Genomic DNA, 6000 nt, shown 5'->3' on the forward strand with positions numbered 1-6000 from the left:
ACCCTAACCCAAAGGGGTATATATCTTTAAGTAAGGATTTTGAAAGATATATATAGTGTTCTTGTGAAATATTTAAGATTTTGGAGAATACTTTTTCTCCTAGTATTATTTAGTATTTACTAGTCTTGTAGGGTATCTAATATTCGTTTTATTTCTTTTATTTATTTTATTATTATTATTATTCTCCTTTTTGTTTACCGGCTCTGGCTCTGGTTCTGGCCATGTTCGTCTTCATCTTGGTAATAAACACGCACAGGCCGTGTTCGCCGGAGACGGGCTTCCGCATTCATTGCTCTTTTTATAGGGCACAAAATGTTTATTAGACATTATGTGCCCGCAGACCCCCCCTTTTTTTTTGAGAGAGAGAGAGAGCCTGATATCCTGGCGAACAGGGAAACTTACAAGTAATCACGCATATTTCGCATAAAAACTCAACCATCGACATTTTTATGCAAGTTCCTTTATGAAGGAGCTACTAGTCCTTTTTCTAGTTCATTTCCTATTATGATCTAATTTTTTTCGCTTTTTTCTTTTTTTTTTGGTAATTGTTGCAATGAAAATTTATTAAACATAAATATTTCAAGGGTCCAGTAATTTATTAATGATTGAAGTTTTGAAGAAAGTTTGGAAAAAGGGAAACTGATGGAGAGGGGTTTAGAGGGAGGTTATGATAAATGTAGGGATGTGTGGTATGGGTAATAAAGTTTATATATTTATTTAGAGATATTAAAAATATTTAATATGATATAGAGATATATGTTTCTGAAGTAAAGGAAAAAAAAAGTGCCCTATTAGTGCTGGTAAAACACACAGGTTCTTCTAACATTAAAATAATATAATAAAAGAAGAGAATCGCAGAAGCCCTTCATGGTGGATTTTGTGCATCCATAACCACAGCAAGTGAAGAAGTCTTGGATTTGGAAAAAGATAAATTATAAAAAAAAGTATAATATTAAAATAAAAATACTTAAAGTGGCAGGACAAGAGTAAGACCTTTCTAGATCACAAAAAAAAAACACAAATCAAACAAAGAATATTGTAGAGAATATATTATAGAATATATATAGAATAATATATTAAATGATAGAGAGGATATTATAGAGAATTATAGAATATTATTAAAAGAATATTATATTTCATTATAGAGAGTATATCTTAAGAATAATATTATTTTTAATTGAATAGACAAAACTCTTTCTAAAAACAAACTCCAATAACCTTAAAAACAAATCTTGTTATTTTTGTCGATTAAATTAATTTCCCGATTGAAAGCCTATTAGTTTAGATCAGAAATTGTTTCTCTAATGGCCTTGTCTGAGAAATCATATATATATGTTTTTATTCAGCCGAACATGGCATGCAAAGTGAAGCCAAAAAACAAATTGAAAAATTGATGCCTGCATTAGAGGGAATAGGAGGTTAGTTGTCCTAGCCCCCCTCTCAAAAGGGAGGGTTGTAAATGTAACCGCAGTTGGTTTGTATTGGGGTACACACCCTCCCCCCCTATATTTTTTTATAGCCAGCTAGGCTCCCCCCCCCCGAATGCAGTTTTTGATAAAGCGGCGGACATGATTCATGTAAGGTTCTGGGTTGGCTATGCTCTCGATTATATCCTTGCATGCCTAAGGTCCTGCACAACGAGAGAGGGGTGGTGGAGGGGGAGAGGAGGTCTAGGTAGATATACAAATACACAGACAAGACATGCAACACACACACAAAATACAAATAAAATACACGGAAAAGGTACAAAACGTGTGTGGCACGAAAGCCGAATCAGGCGATTGTCTCTGCTTTTTTTTTTTTTTATTTATTCCTTTTTTGGTTAAGGAGTGAGGGGTTTGTGGGGGTGGATAGGTGGTGGATAGGTGGTGCTTTTTCTTTTTTTTTTTTTTGTTGAACGCACTCTTCAGGACAATAACAGGACAGCTGGAACGGAGCTCTGAATGTGGCAACAAGCGTTAAGTGGTTGCCTGTTTGTCGCTCGTGTACTTGGAAATGTTTTACAAATTCAGCAGCAGCGTGGATATAAAAAAAAAAGAATTGAAAATACAAAAAAAAGGGGGGGCTATACTATGGTAAGCCACCCCCCTGGGCGTTTGTCATGTCAGCTGTTTTCCTCGAAAGTCAGCTGCTAATTTAATGACGACGAAAAAAAAAAGAAATAGAAAGAAATCCACAGCGGGGGTGTCCCTGTCAGATGGATGGATGACTCATAGCTTAGAAGGGGGTGGCAGGATAACAAAATCGAAACTTAAACTAGAACAGCCTGCTGAGCAGACGAGGGGGAGGAGGAGGAGTATGCTTTGATATCCAAAATACCCAAAAAAAAAAGTAAGGGTGGTTGCATAATGAGTCATAGGCCAGATGAATTATTTATTAGAGAAGCTCAGTCCAAGCTCAGGGACTACAAAATTTATGTTTTAGTGTCAAGTAGAGGTGTACTTAAAGAAGGGCTTAACTATAAATATTAATTTTTTTTTTTTTTAGGATTCAACCATCAAGAACCTTAAACATTCTCCCATATCTAGCCACCACACAAACCACAAATATTCCATATGGCCTATGAGACTTTATCTAAATGCCATTTTATTTCAGACTCTCAGGGTTCTTAACTTGTTCTTGTTCCTGTTTATCTAGCAGATACATCTCTCTTCTCCCCCCGACCCATCCTCAAAGTGGGGGAAAATTCTGCGGTCAGAAAAGTTGTCAGTTGATAAAAATGCCAGAGCCCAGAGCCCAGAGCCCAGAGCCCTGAGACCAGAGCCTGAGCCAAAGTCAACGATAGCCCGAAATCCACTTTGGCTAAATGTAAATATTAAATTTGCGCATAAAAATAATACGAGAGCAGGATACCGACTACTGTTGAAACTAAAGTGAATCCACAAAGGTCCTGGCAAAAAAAAGGCAAGACATGAGCTCGTCGAGCCATAAAAAGCTGACTGCGGCAGGACCATGAAGTGCTAGTCAAGGTCCCGGACTCGAATTCGCAATTGACGCGCCACGTTCCTGAAACTCTAAGATACATATACCCAGCCAAAGATACAGATAGAAAAGGAAGCTGTAGCTGGGAAGAGAGTGAGGGAACTCCATAATAATTTTATGCGCTTCCAAAAAACTTCCGTTCAGTCATTGCGTTGTGTTTCCGCCCAAAAAAAAATAAAAAGTTACTTTACTTTTAGAGACAAGATCGTGATTAAGTCAGAAAGAAGTGTCAGAGGGGTATATGTCAGAAAGTTTATTATTTAAATTATGAATAAATGATAGGAATATCATTTATTTTGGAATTAAATTTGAGAGTAAAATGGCTTGAATTTAATTCAAAAACTTAAAAAAGAGTCTAAGAATCAAGAGCTTACAACACGCTCTCATCTCTAAACGGTTTCTCCTCCTATTTTTTTTTATTTTCTAAGCTGTCCCTCGTCTTGGCCAAATTGCCATAGAAATTTTGTAGGCTCTATTTTTTTTAAAGATTTTTTTTTATTTTTTTTCTTGCAAGTGGCAAGATTTTCCTTTATGGTTCCTGTGTTTGCTGGGCTGCCTTGGCTTGATTTTTCGACTTCCGCGGGTGGTATGGGTGTCTGAATGAATGAATGAATGAACCACCCAACCAGCCAGCCAAGGGGTGAGTGGGTGAGTGAATGAATGAATGAATGAATGAATGAATGTTCAACTGTCACTTCCGTCAGACGGGCCAAACGGAGTTTGGGGAAACCCACACACATTGGGTGGGTGGATAGATGGTTGGGTGGCTTAGCGACAACGCGTCAACATTGTTGCTCTGCAAAAAAAAAAGGGGAGAAAATCACTAGAAGGGAGCCTCGCTCCCCTGCCTCGGAAAAGCGTTTGGAAAAGCGAGGGCCAAACGAGTAATGACATATTCAAACGCAGCGCGAACTTGACGACGCCCCAAAGGAGTGAAGATGTTACACACCAGAAAAAAAAAAACAGAAAAAATAAGGGGGGAAAGCTGCTGAACAGAAGAAGAAGCGTTGCCAGACATTTCTGACAAAGCTGGCGACAAGGACGTACACTTGTAATAACACGAAAAGGATATTGTAAAACATTTTCATAAGTTCTCCCAATTTCCAAGCTCGTTTTTGCTTTTTTTCTTGTGTCCTTTAGAGCTAAAAAGTATGCAGCTTGTGTTCAATTGCTGATGAAAGAAATTGGGTTTTTTTCTTTATTATGGGAGAAAGAAAGAAAGAAAGTGTTTAAGATATTTTAGAGAAGGAACTATATAGGTCTTTAGTTGGGTTTATGATATAAAGGGATTTTAGAAATTTATTTTAGAGATTTATTAAGAAAATTAATTGAATTTTGGAAGAAATCTTAAGATTTTGATAAGAGGTAAGGGCTTAGATGGATAAGGCTTAGGAACTCTATTCAGAAGCTCAGCTAATATCATACTCATATACTCATCATCATATATGATATAATATTATACTATATTACAAGACCTACGATGGTATACAATGCATATTATATTATATCTTAAGCCTAAAGAACGTATGGAATTAAAGATATTTTATACCATATGTTATCATTTTGTACAATATTATACTATAATCTTTATAAGATTATATAAGATTTCTTCTAATATTATACTATAATCTCTAAGATATAATATTATTTTTCCAGTTCTTTGTGGGCTATTTAGGGTTCAGACTTATAGGAATTTGTTATCATCACAAGATAAAACATAATATTATATCATAAGCCTTGAGGTACTGTAATAGATGATATATATTATATCAGAATAATTATATCATATAATATTATATCCTAATCCTTAAGAAACTCTGAAAAGAACCTTTTAATTTTCCATAATTTTCAAATTATTTTGAACCTCAGATCTAAACCCTTAAGATTTCTTAATTAATTGAATCAATTACTTGGAAGAATAAAGTCATATCCTTTTCTGCTAATCTCATCCCTTGGAAAAAGTACCCCCCTTTTGTAGATTTATATTCTCCTTCTATATCTTCTTGGATTTCTTTTCTAGAGAATTGAATTCCGTGTGGGCCATATGGCGTAAATTTTTGACTTGGACTTTTTTTTGTTTGGCATTTTCGAGTGACTATTGTGTGCGGCATTCAATGTCCGACAATAAGGAAATTTTATGCCCATTTTTAGTTGGCTTTTAGCCCCATCCCTCAACCCCACCCCCCGGGGACTGCAACCTCTTCCGTTCTTCCGCTCTTCCGTTTTAGACTAATTTGATGTTTGTCCCCATTTCTTGATTTTTTTTTTTCAGATTCTGATTCTGATGCTGATTGCCAGAGCCAACCCCCGAAAAAGTCAATCCACACATGGCCTGGCCCCTTCTCCCCCCCCCCCCCCCCCCCCCTTATTTTGGGTATATACCCGCCCCTGACATACCCTCTTCAAGGCGATGGCACACTTCCATTTTGGCTCTTACACTCGTTCTCTCTCTCTCATTTCGGGATTCAACTTTTCCCATCAATGACTATTAATTGGCATTTTCAATGGGTGGTGGTGGGTGGAGGCCAGGGCACTTGCATTAAGGCGGCATCGGAGGCGCCATTAAAGCTCATCAAAAATGCAGGCTAAAGTGGAGCATAGATCTTTGAAAGGAGAGGGGGGCCAGTGGGGGACCAAGTGCACTTTTAAAATGCCGCCGCCTCTCATAGATTTTCATTTTCCAAGCCACCCACTGCCGCCCACCCTCCAGAGTCTTTTTGGGGTCACCATACCCATACTGTCCTCCTCCTCCTCCTACCTAATGATGATGGCTTGACAAATATTTATTGCTTAAGCATTTGAGTGCAAATATTTTAATTAGTCTGGCGACAAGACAACAAGCCCCACCACCACCACCATCACCACCACAACAATATCTTCACAACGGAGGCGGAAGACGGAATCTTTTAGCTTTATAGGAGGGATGGATGGATATAGACCAGATGATTGGAGCTTGAAGCTTGGAACTTGTGGAGCTCTACTGATGAGCCTTAATGAACTGCAAAGCGGCTTTCAATT

The sequence above is a fragment of the Drosophila bipectinata genome, chromosome XR (assembly GCF_030179905.1).
Source record: "Drosophila bipectinata strain 14024-0381.07 chromosome XR, DbipHiC1v2, whole genome shotgun sequence".
NCBI lineage: Eukaryota > Metazoa > Arthropoda > Insecta > Diptera > Drosophilidae > Drosophila > Drosophila bipectinata.